General features: G+C 47.2%; 1 long non-coding RNA gene across 1 annotated transcript in view; it reads right to left on the bottom strand.

The window, feature by feature from the left end:
- Window positions 1-1,849, bottom strand: part of LOC146049718 (uncharacterized) — a 39,465-nt gene extending 37,616 nt beyond the window's left edge. The window contains exon 1 of the long non-coding RNA XR_014466190.1: window positions 1,767-1,849. This is a non-coding gene — a long non-coding RNA (uncharacterized LOC146049718). The remainder of the gene's footprint in view (window positions 1-1,766) is intronic.
- Window positions 1,850-12,585: the final 10,736 nt, after the last annotated feature.

Below are 12,585 nucleotides of genomic sequence, written 5' to 3'. Positions count from 1 at the left end.
CCCGTCATCTCTCTCTCCCAGAGTGGGTCTCCCACCCACCTGACACCGGTCAGCAACCACCCCCCATTTTTTCTTAAGTGCATGGCCATGCCCCCTCCTGTTGGTCATGCCCCCTCCTATTGGTCACGCCCCCTTTTTAACTGGGGCCCGGCGGCACTGACGGCGGGCCTGCTTGACAGGTAATGTTTTCCAGAACACCTAGCTGGTGCACAGACATGTCTGCATTCATTCCTAACCAACACAATTGTCAGATGGGAAACTTATGACCGGCGGTCAGGATGCCGGCATCCCATAGGAGGGAATCCCAACAGGGGTCACGTAAGTATATTTATTTACCCCCAGTCTCCCTCCCCCTAACCCTAATCATCCCTTCCTGTAACCTATCCATGACCCTCCAATGTCCCTAACCCCCACAGCCTGACCCTAAAGGGGTTTCGATGTCACAGGGTCAAATCTAAATCAAATGAGTTCAATTTCTGTTTGATTTGATTTTGCTTATACAGTAGAAGCAAAATCAAATAGAAAATAGTCTATATCGAACCGTGTGTAGGCCCTATAACTCTCCCCACTAGTGCCTAAGCCTAACCCCTGTACCCCACTGCTCTACCCGGGATTACAGGGTCGGCATTCCGAATGACGACCCCTCTAAGCACTTCTCCCCATTGTGCTGCCCTGCAGTGATAACAGTCAATAGCTAGCAGTGAGGTGTCACAGGAACATACACAGGACTCTTGTATGGATACAGAACCGTATCTAACCGGACACATTTCCCAATTCACGCAGAACATATTTTGATAGTTATCTTCTTTGCATTCTCTAAGGTACACAACGCCATCCTTAGACGCTTGATCATTGGTACATAGGCTCTCAGTGCAATACTGTACATGAAAGAGGCAATCTCATTTGTACATAGACACTTGGAATGGAAAATAGAAAGTGTAAGATATTCGCTTACAGCATATCAAGGCCTAAAATCATTATCCACATCTATGAACTGTACGTACTCAGTATCCCGATACCCGGGGTCCCAACCACGTCCGGTGGTGGAACCCTGAAAGGATCAGTATACAGATGCTGGAATATCAACAGCTGGCCTCCTGATTGGTGCGGATTAGGGTTAGGCCGTGAATGGGGGGGGGGGGTTAGGTTTAGGCACTAGTGGGGGGACATAGGGTTAGGCTGCGAGGAGGGGGCGTAGGTTTAGGCACCAAGAAGGGAGGATTATGGTTAGTCTGCTGTGATTGGGGGTAAGGTACTAGTGGGTCAGCTAGTACCTCCTCTCCACAGGTCAGGCTGTGGGGAGGAGACTAAGATTATGATGCAGAAGGGAGGGATAGAGGGGGCAGGGGGAAGGTAAGTATCCTGTCTGCCTGTCATCTGTATGTATCCTATATAAACCGCTATCAGTTTCATCCAGTAGCACACCAGGAGTCCCTATTTTCAGTGAAGGGGGTGTAGGTCAACATTTACAAGATTCATAGCAGCATATTCAGACGCAGGCAGGGCTGGCAACAGAAATCTTGGGGCCCGGTACATAGACATATCCGGGCCCCCTTCCCCCCCCCAAAAAACCCTGTTCACACACATTTATATGTGTACACATATGTGTGTGTGTGTGTGTGTGTTAATAGGAAACACTCCATGGCCTGTAAGCATGATAGCGATAGATAGATAGATAGATAGATAGATAGATAGATAGATCGATCAGAGTGATGACAGATAGGTAGATAGATAGAAAACTGTCTCCCCTCCCCCAATGCACTTACCTGGTCAATTAAAAAGGTGGAGTAGGCATTAAGCAGGTTCTCTGGACCTTTTTCCGGCAAATCTTCTCCAGTCCTCACACTCCCGTTAAGCTCCGCCCCTTTTTCTGTATCCTCTATTTTTCCTGGCTTCTCATTGGTGGTCGTCGGCCATCTTTGTGTAGTCTTTGTGTAGTCTTATTCTTTTAGCTCCTGCTGCATGCTCAGCAGCATACAGGAGCAGAGACATCCTCCGCCTGGCTTGCTTCTGAAACTAGATGGCCCTGAAATACTTTTACCAGGTGACAGGTAACGAGGGGGGGGGAGAGAGATCGCTCTGCATATGTTTGGCATATGACAGCATAATAAAAAAAACGGAGTGCATTTTTTTTTGTGTGCCCCGTGATGTTGGGGCCCCTCTGACCCTTGGGCCCCCCCGTCGCCGGGCCTGGACGCAGGGCTTCAATTGTAAAGCCATTTCCTCTGACAGTATACCCATGGATAATGTGCATTATCCTACAGTTTCTGGGTTAAGTGCTAAGAGCTATGGGTCCTACTTGTCACTTCGCCCCGTCCCCCGCTGAACCTGCAGTCATTGACAGCATAGTTAGCATTGACCGTCATGTACAGTCAATTGTAGCTATTGTAAAAGAACCACGGGAGCTTGCATTTTGAGCGCACACACCGGATGATATAAACGGTATATCTTTAGCTATATACGGCCTAACTCAGAACTGATCACACGGCTGCAAATTCGCTGACCGAATTATTGACCGACTCTGCATGCGTACGGCCTGTAGTAGTATTAAAATCCTTCTAGTTTTTTGATCGTTGGTCATGCACAAGGTGATTGACAGGAAGCCGGCCTTTGTGGGTGGAAACCAGCCAATTTCTGGGCGTGTCAGGGAAAACGCAGGCGTGGCCAGGTGTTGGAGGGGAAGTCATGTGACGTCAGCCCTGGCTTAGATCTGGCTGATTCTATCGCAGCCACAGAGTAAGTCCTGGGCTGCGCACACTGGGAGATCATTCCATGGTGCACGGCTTTGCGAATGGATTTGCAGCTAATTGCCATTCCGGCTAATTTTCCCAAGCCGCGCTAAGCAATTTGCAGGCTTGCACAGGGTGTGATTTCACTCTGGTGGGGTGGCGTATACCTGATGGCAAGGCTACGAAAATTGGCAAAAGTCTGAATTAGGCCCGTAGTTATAGTCTAGTGTGTATGGGGTGTATTTACAATAATGCGAGTTCTATTGAAGATGGGATGTTGCCCATAGCAACCAATCAGAATCCACTTATTTATTTAGCACCTTCTAGAACACGGGTGTCAAACACAAGGCCCGCGGGCCAAATCCGGCCCGCCAGACCTTGTCATGTGGCCCACGCGAGGAGATAGCACGCAGGGGCAGTGTGTCTAAAACAGGAGTGCTGCGTCCACGTCCGCGGCCGCCTTACCTGTTCCTCCACTGTCGGCGGCCATGTTCCTGTAGGCACATATGTATGCGGCTACAGAAACATGGCCGCCGGCCTCCACGGCTACGTGGAGGAGGGCCCGGCCGCCTGTTCCCTCTGATGCCCGGCAGTGACCGACACTGGGTGGGGACGGCATGACGATGACGCCGCCCGCCCATGCGTCTGTAGAGAAGTAGGAGCAGGCAGGGAAGCTGGACCGGGAGTTGGGGACAGTGTGGCCGCAGCAAGCAGTGAAGAAAAGCTGGACAGACGGAGAAACAGTAAGTGAGGATGAGGATCACACTCACAATAATTTTTTTTTTATATCTGCTGTTTCCTGAGGTGTCCCCGTGTATAATAATAATAATGCCATGACACCACAGGCTGCTCCTCCTGTATAATCATTTATGTGTCATGGCATTACTTTTATTATATTATACAGGGGGAGCAGTCTGTGGTGTCATGGCATTATTATTATACAGGGGGAGCAGCCTGTGGTGTCATGGCATTCATTTTATATTATACAGGGGGAGCAGCCTGTGGTGTCATGGCATTATAATTATACAGGGGGTCCTACAGATACAACCGGCCCTTTGAGGGTGACCAAACTGCTGATGCGGCCCCCGATGAATTTGAGTTTGACACCCCTGTTTTAGAAGATAATAGATTGTATCTGATTGGTTGCCCCTAGCAACATCCCATATTCAAAAGAACTCCCATCTTAGTCAATTTACCAGGGGCGAGATGTACTAAGCTTCAAAAGTGATAAAATGGAGAGTGGTAAACAGCCAACCAATCAGCTCCTTCCTGTCATTATTCCAACACAGCCTGTGACATGTCAGGCAGGAGCTGATTGGCTGGCTGTTTATCACTCTCCATTTTATCACTTTTCAAGCTTAGTACATCTGGCCCTAGGAGTCTTAAGACACACTTCTCCGATCATCCCTCTCTAGATCTCCTTAGGTTTATACCCTAATGAAATGTGCTGCCGTGGCCCATTGAGGATAGGCAGATTGGCCATTGTCCAAATGAACCCTAATTTGCGCGCGTGCGTGTCTCTGGGAAGTAATACCCGACTGCGTAATACCCAACAGCATTTTATTAAACTGAACGTTTCAATTTGTTGGTTTTTAATTTGGTGACCTGGCTTCTCGGAGCACTAATTACACGGTTCTACCCTTAAATTACACCATGGTTGTCTGACTGCTGAGGAGATAATGCTGACAGACAAGTGGGTGACAGTGAGGTTAGACGTGTAGCGGCCACATGATCTTATTATGCGTCTCTGAAGACCCCCCCCTCCCGGGGAGCCTAGAATCTGACCGCTATTTAACCTAATCCAAAAATAATTATCACACTTGTGTTTGCATCGAGCGGCATTCGGAATCTGCTTAGTGTAGAACGAGGGCGGCATTACACAAGATTTATGTGCATTGACCGGGCTACGTAACGCGGCTTTTAAAAAAATAAAAAATAAGTGTAATAAACCGTTAAAATGACCTCAAGGAAAAGCGAAGAATTTGTATTTATTTCTTTTTTCTTCTTCCAGGAGCTCTAATTGGAATCATTGAGTCACATCACCAAAACAAAGCTGCGGAAGGAACGCCGTGATTGATCTGCAATCTGCTCGCATTTCAGCGCAGACAACGCAGCCTCCCAAGTGCATTATTTACTTCATCTGTGTATACTTCTTCTATATATTCAAAGCACATGCTCCGTACAGACACATGCATGCTCCCAAGCTGATGAATTATCTAAACAATTAAAGAAAGACGTGCAGAGGGGGCCCGCACAAGGTCCCGGCCTATCCGTGGGTCTGATCTTTTATGTGTTCAGCAATCAGGACACCATCTAGTGGCACAGAATTAGTTGACATTATCAAAGATTAGAGCTGAAACGCTGTTTTTAAAAAACTTTTGTACAATTTTAAATACAGAAGCGTGCCAGGATCTCACTGATCTGCGCACGGATACAACTGATCTGCGCACGGATACCACTGATCTGCGCACGGATTCCACTGATCTGCACATGCTTCCATCAAATTTTCCAGCCAGAAGCAGGTCTATTATTGTGCGTTATTTTGTTTAACACACAGGGCCGGTGCAAGCCCTGTCAGCGCCCCAGGCGACCCCTCATGCACCTGCCCCCTCCGCTCCCCTTCTCCTCTCTGCTCACCCGGTCAGGGGGGGAGTTGTGGACCCCACCGCTCTCCTCCGCTCAACACCCTCTCTGGCCTGGTCCACGGGAGGAGGGGGGCATGGGCGCCGCTAACTTTTGGCTCCACGGTGGGTGAAGCGGCCGCAACTTCCATACAAAGTGCCGCCCTCCAGTTGCCGTTAACACAGGAACGGTGTGCCATTAAAAAAAATTGTTACAAGCTACAGCCGCGGCTTGTTTCTGTTTGTTTGGTTTTTGTTGTTTGTTCCAGCATGCCAGGTTTTTGGTTGTATCCCTTGTTGTGGAAAACCGGGTATTGGGGTCCCTTGACCCCTCTTCAGGATGGGGGTACTGTTACTAGCCGCCTCTGGTAGGTCTGGGGAAAAGCAGCCTGACCCTGCCTTGTGTCAGGCTGCGCACCTGCAGTGACTTTCCTCATTAAGGAGGCTGGTCCTTCTAGCTGTTCTGATTGGACATTGCTCACTATATTACCCAGTCTGCCCTAGGCTCTGTGCTGGTTATACTGCTTGTTTCTTGCCATTGCAGCAGAGAACATGCATGCTTTCCTGACCAACCCTTATGCTCCTATCTCCTGTACTTACTCCTTGTCTGTATACCCTATTTTACCCAGCCCTGAGCTTGTACCTACCTGGATCCTGTTTCCCAAAGTTTGTTTGACCCTTCATGTGCCTGTGCTGTGCTTGGTCCTGTTTGTCCCAGTTGATACTTGCTCCAATAGAGCTTCTGTTTATGCACCTGTGTTTTCACCCATTCGTCTGTCTATAACCAGAACTGCCCCACAGTCTGGTCCTGCTCTATGTACTGTCTACCCGCCTGTGCCAGCTCTGCTCCGTAATCCGGTCCTGTCACTTGTCTGTCTGTACAATATTGCATTTAGACACTGCCTGGGATGTCACCTCTAACGCCATTGTGGTTCAGTACCCAGTGCTTGGTAATTCCATCTCCAGTGCTGTGGTGCTCGTGTATACCATCTGCTGCAGTAGTCTTGTGCTAGTCACACATAGTAGTGTGCTAAAGTTTGTATTTGTCTTGTGTGTCTGGTCCTTCCTTTAGTGTCCCAGTCTGATTCCAGTCCTGTGCTTGCCTTGCCCAGCCTCCTGTAGCAGCCTTGTCCCCTAAAAAGTCCTGGCGGCTCTGGGGTTGGGGGTGAACCTAATTTACCCCTTTGAACGTGGCTGTTATAGGTGAAGCCTTAGCCTGCAGAAGGCTTCAAGGACTGCTGAGCAAGTTCAACAGCGCCACCTATACCACCTCAGTGGCATCCCTAATAAATAGACTTGCGATTTTGACAACTATTTGGAAAACATCTGGTGGCAATTTTAAAGAGCGATTCTTTAGTTACGTCAAAATGTGCAATTTTTATCACAAATCGTACTGTATTACATGAGTGATTTTTGGAAAACGTCCGATTTTTGCCATTTTTGACCAAGAAAATTGCACCTATTGAAAAATCTGGGAGCAGACAAGAGAAACGTATTCACAGTCCCGGTGAATGCGCACCATCGTCTCTACATCAGCAGCCCGTAGAGCACAGGTCTTCAACCTGTGGCCCTCCAGATGTTGTGGAACTACATGTCCCAGCATGCCCTGAGTTTTTTTTGGCATGCTCTTATAGGAAAAAATGTGGCAATGCATGTTGGAACATGTAGTTTCACAACATCTGGAGGGCCACAGGTTGAAGACCTATGCCGTAGAGGCATCCCAGAGGGAGTGAACAGCTCCCAATGGGACGGCCTTGGGTGATTGGCAGGTCAGACTTCCAATAGGAAGTCACTGCCAGTCACAATGAAGCCAGAGCAGTCTCACAGACTCACTGCATCTGGCTTCACACAGTGGTGGAATTTGTCTGGCGATATCTCCGATTCCCGGGAGGCTAGCGACGTGGGGCCAGGCTTGTTGGAAAGAAAATCGGTTTACCCGCAATATCTCTGGAACTAATTGACCCATATGGACCAGCCTGGTATCAGATTGAAGGCCCAGTGATTTCAATTTAAATGAAATCAACAATGAGCTTCTGTGATACCGGGGGGGACTGGCAGCCGTTAGAATCAGGTTGGGATCGGAATTAGCGGGTCCCATGTTATACTATGGGGAAAACGTTCCAGCTTTGCCCAGCAATATCTCTGGTTCCCAGGATGCTAGCGACGTGGGGCTGGGCTTGTTGGAAAGCCCCCTCCTCCGCCAATGTGCAGGTGTATACCCAGCCTAACTACACTTCCTTTAAAAATAGTATTTGGTGCCAAAGACGTAAACATATCCGTGCCCTCTGGCCGCCAAATCTTTTCTTCTCTCATTTCATCCAAATTACTTGCCCACAATAGAGCGCATATTTCTTCTCAGCTCTGATTTCAAACCAGAACTGTTGCATTGAGGCTTTCGCTCAGCAAAGCTTAGCGAAATTGAACTCACACATGAACAATGACCTTCTCACGTTGCAAACCACAACAGCGCCAAGCCCATTGTTACCCTGTTAATCTACAGGTGTGTGGCTCAGCTAACAATGCACCAACTTCAAGTGTAAATCCAATATAAGATATACGAGCCACCTAAACAGCCACAAAAGTCACAACCATACCAAAACTGCCGATTAAGCAGATGCTTTATAAATCGCTCAAAACTAGAAGGATCATTGGGTAAGGATAATTACAATATAAAAAACAGCCGTGGATCAAGCAGCGGTAAATTATTTGAAAATGCACAATTATTAATATTTATATGGCGCCACAAGGGTTCCGCAGCACCCAACAATACATAGATGAGCAAACAACAAGAAAATAACGAATTACAGTACAATGCAATTTGTCATGTTGCTGTCACGATAAATATCTCCAATTAATCAGTCTATCACCATTTCAATAGAAAAAATATGGAATTTATCATCTTCAAAATGTACTAAAAATGTACCAGTTCATCGTGGGGAGGGACGACAGGAGGGTGGAGGGGGGTTGGAACAGGGCTGGAGCAGGAGAACGAAGACGGGCCAATGTCTGCTGGTGGTGGGTGACTGAAGTCACTCTTCAGCGGACTCTGATGGAAAAAAAAGTAATTTTTTTAACCAAACGTATCTCCGAAGGGGAGAGAAATCATTCTCCGGCGGACTCCAACGGAAATAAAAAGTCAGGGGGGGCGGGCGCTGACGATGCATCGTTCGGCGTTTGTAGCATACACATTGGCCGATATTTTACAGGATGTCACTCCAAAATGAGCGATATTCAAAATATCACCTATTGTGCGCGCACCTTTCAGAAAACAGGGAGTTCCCCAACTGTAGAGGCCATAGATATAGAAGGTTCTGGCCAGATGTCTCCTGTGCACAATCGTATTCCAGGGAAGTAGCGGGTGACATTACTCTGCGTAGCTTCTGGATTTAATCAACGTCAGAAGCTCCGAGCCAAAACAGGGGAGGGAGCGGCGTTGTGGGGGGATAATGGTTACTGTTCCATTTGTTATCCATGGCATCCTATTAAATAAACTAGAAGACTACACCGTGTATGCAGCCAGAAATTAACACTACAATGCGGCTAGGAAACGGGATAACTAATCCCCATCCTGACTCCCAGCGATCATCGGAGTAACGTTGCGAGAGGAGAAGAACGTAATCACCTGCAGGAGCCGGGTTACCATAAAAGGGAGCTTGTAGTGGGTTTGTATCCAAAATGAATCTGTAGCAAATTCTGCATACAGTGGGCCTAATTCTGCTTGGCTCGGTAAGCGGAGGAAATCGCAACCCGCTGAACACACCCCCCCCCCCCCACCTCCCCGCCGCAAAGTGCAGCCGCATTTCTGTGTATGTTTCTGCCCCGGTGCGTGCGGCCTCAGCGAACAGAATGTTTGCTGGGTGGACACACCCAAGGCAGATAGTCGCGCCCATGGGAACGCCAGCGTTTCACGGTAATCGGGCAATTATGTCGGTCACCGGATGTCAGCTGCCCGTCCACTTCCTTCCGGGGGTGCACGTAAATCTAAGTGACATGAGAGTCACTTAGCTATACGTGCACATTCCACATCATTCGATGGTCGGCGACCACCACTATTCACAGGGCGGGTTCTGATTGACTCACAAGGGTGCGAATTCGCATCTGAGCAAAATCAACCAGAATAACCCCCTATGCCCGCTTGAATCGTGAAGTGTTTTTTGTTTTTTTTTAAATCATGGAAAAACTTTGTCGACTTTTTACTGTTGACCATTGGCATGACAACCTTTTGTCTATATTGACCTAGACCCAGCATGCTCTGCATCAGATTTAACACGGCCAAACAGCAAAACTGAATCAGAGCATGCTGGGATGTGTAGTTCAAGAACAGCCGGAGTGTCAAGGTTAGCCGTCAAGGACTTAGACCATGTCAACCTTTTTCATGTGCCTGTTGACCAATAACGGTAGACCTATTGACTGGATACCCCTGGCCATGTGGTAGATCATTTAGGAATAAGTACATGATCAGATAGGTGAACACGTCTTAAACTTTTTTTTGCTCTTTGCCGCCGTCTTCTACTTTTATCTGTAGAACAGGAAGATTTATCAAATCCAAAAGCAGCCAACCAGCTTCTGCTAATTATCTAACACAGCCTGTAAAATGCCAGAAACGGACTGGTTGCCATGGGCAACTTCTCAATGTTCGCGCTCTCCAAGATTTGATAACGCTGCCCCTGGATGTCTCGAGCTGCCTTACATGACAGGGGGTGTATTCGGCAGGGCGGCACTGACCTGTTTATAGGCTGCGATTATACGCAGCTTAGCGAACAGGTCTGAATGAGGCCCTTTATCAGTTATTACCATGCAACGCCGCTTGCAAGAATTATCAAATTGTCGTGTTACCCTGCTGTCAAACAATGGCCACTAATCGCGGGCTCTACTGCCAACGCTTGCGCCTGGAAGCATGGCGTAAGCGTTATATTTAAATAAATATGTATATTTTGGTCTTGCTTCTCTTAAGGGAAAAAAAATTTTCTAAGATGACGTAACTTGAAAGGAAGATCTGTCAACCTACTGCGGGAACGTCCCATGGCACCAGAAGCCACGGGGCACTATACCTGAGCCTAGGTCCATACCCTCCAACTTGACCCATTCCATTAGGTACAAAATGCTCTATTCCTGGACTTCCCTGCCAGTGGCAGTTACAGAGGTTGGACTCCAGCACAGTCCAAAATTCAAAGAGGGGGGGAGGGGGATCACATCAACTGCCAGTGAGTCCAGGACAGTGATGTTTGAGGTGGCAGTAGGTGTGGCTCCCCTTTTTGAATATTGGACAGTGGTGCAGCCTTACAGCTGCTATTCCCACTGGTAAGGAAGTCCAGGAAAAGAGCATTTTGTACCTAATTGAATGGGTCATGTTGGAAGGTATGTGTGACCACTGCAACATGTAAGGGGCCTTTAAACCCTTGCCTGACCCTAAGCTTTGAAGGTTACTTTGTGAGCCCCTCTAGCATCAAAATGTTTATTGCCTAGTTCCCTAGGTGGGCTCCAAGCCAAGGCCTACTAATTTGCTGACAATGCAATGTATTTCAAAAGTACATTACATAAAATTCCTCACCATTACAAGTGTTCTTTTTTTTTCTTTACGATAGTCACCTCTAAAAAAGTTTTAGGGGGCTGGGGGGGGGGATTGCTGGATTTAATTTAGTAACACGGTTGTAAATAATGATTATTACCTCTAAATAGTAATCAAGCGGTAATAAGATCTTCTTTACCTCAGGTGCTTGTGAATACGACTTTCTTCTTGGCAGGACTTCAAATTATTAGGATAAGTAGAATTTGGTGCATAAACCAGATTCGTCGGTTCACGAGGGAATAACTGCAGTTGGGTTGTAGTTGTTTTACAGCGCCCAAGTAAATCCTTACTGCATTATTGTTTTTAATTTTCTTTTATTGGATTTTAAGAATTGAGCCATGACATCATTCTAATTTGAAACAGCATAGGAAATTGTTATTGTTGCGCATTGTTAAAATAAAAGTATTTCTTGAACTCGTGGAACGGTTTAATTCGGTGTCCGTGCGCATAAGTGGGGGATCGTGATTTAAGGGGTACTTAAGACCACACAATATTATAAATATGTCTAACTTAAAACAAATGATAAATGAGAATAAAACGGTTTATTGCGTTCGATGTTTGCTATAGAATGTGGTAATGAGGCTCAGTGTTATTGGTAAACGTACATTAAGGCGTAAACATAAAACGGTGAAATAAAATGCAGAAGGGGGAGCACCGCTATTTCCGGCATCGAGTATCCGGCTGAGCCGGGCATCCGGCGGAACTGCGCTGCTATTCAGAAGGGCCTGATTCACACCTGTTCGCTTTTCTGTGTAGAGTATGTTCGCAGCTTAGCAAACCGCTTACAGAACACCTCCCCCACCACTCCCGCTGCGCAAATCCCCTCTCTAGCAAGCAAGGGGATGTGTTTAACTATAGGGTCCAAGGGGCAGAAGTATTAAGCCAAACAGCTCTTTTTCAAACCCAGCCTGCAACTTGACAGATAGGAACCGATTGGCTGCTGTGTGGTCACCTACCATGTTATCACTTTACCAGGCTTAACACATATGCCCCTATGTACCAAGCTTAGAAGAGAGATAAAGGGCCAGATGTAACAAGCTTAAAAAAATTAGTGAAGAGTTATAAACAACCAGCCAATCAGCTCCTAGAGTACCCGTCATTTTTCAAACCCAGCCTGTAACATGACAGTTAGGAGCATATTGGCTGTTTATCAATCTACATTTTATCACTTTATGAAGCTTGATATAAAGGGCCCCCATTAGGTAACATTTGTGTCTGAATCCCCGAAAACCAATCAGCTCCTGTCATGTTACAGGCAGTGTTTGGGAAATGACAGTTAGGGGAGCTGATTGGCTGGTGGGTTATCACTCAACTTTATCACATCTTCGTACATCTGGTCCTGTGCCTGAAAAATGGTACTTTGGTAGCCTTCATGCCAGGCTGTTCTGGCACCCTTACAAAATGCTCCCTGTCCTTTTACCGGCACCTTGCTAAAACAGCTTGCCAGTGCCCTGCCGCCACCACATGTGAATAGATCCCATTATTTATTTGCCATGTGTCTGTTCGTGGCATCTGTTAACACAAATAAATGGAGAGCTTGGGGAAAGCCCAAAACCTCCGTAGGTACCCCATTAGTGAAGTAGACGGGGGCCACAAAGCCCCCAATCGTGAGGGCGCTGGTTCACTCCCAGGCCCGCCGTAGAATTTGACTGGTTGCTACGGGCAA

Source organism: Crinia signifera, chromosome 12, assembly GCF_055691185.1.
Source record: "Crinia signifera chromosome 12, ASM5569118v1, whole genome shotgun sequence".
In the NCBI taxonomy this organism is placed as follows: domain Eukaryota; kingdom Metazoa; phylum Chordata; class Amphibia; order Anura; family Myobatrachidae; genus Crinia; species Crinia signifera.
This window is presented reverse-complemented; position numbering and strand designations above follow the sequence as displayed.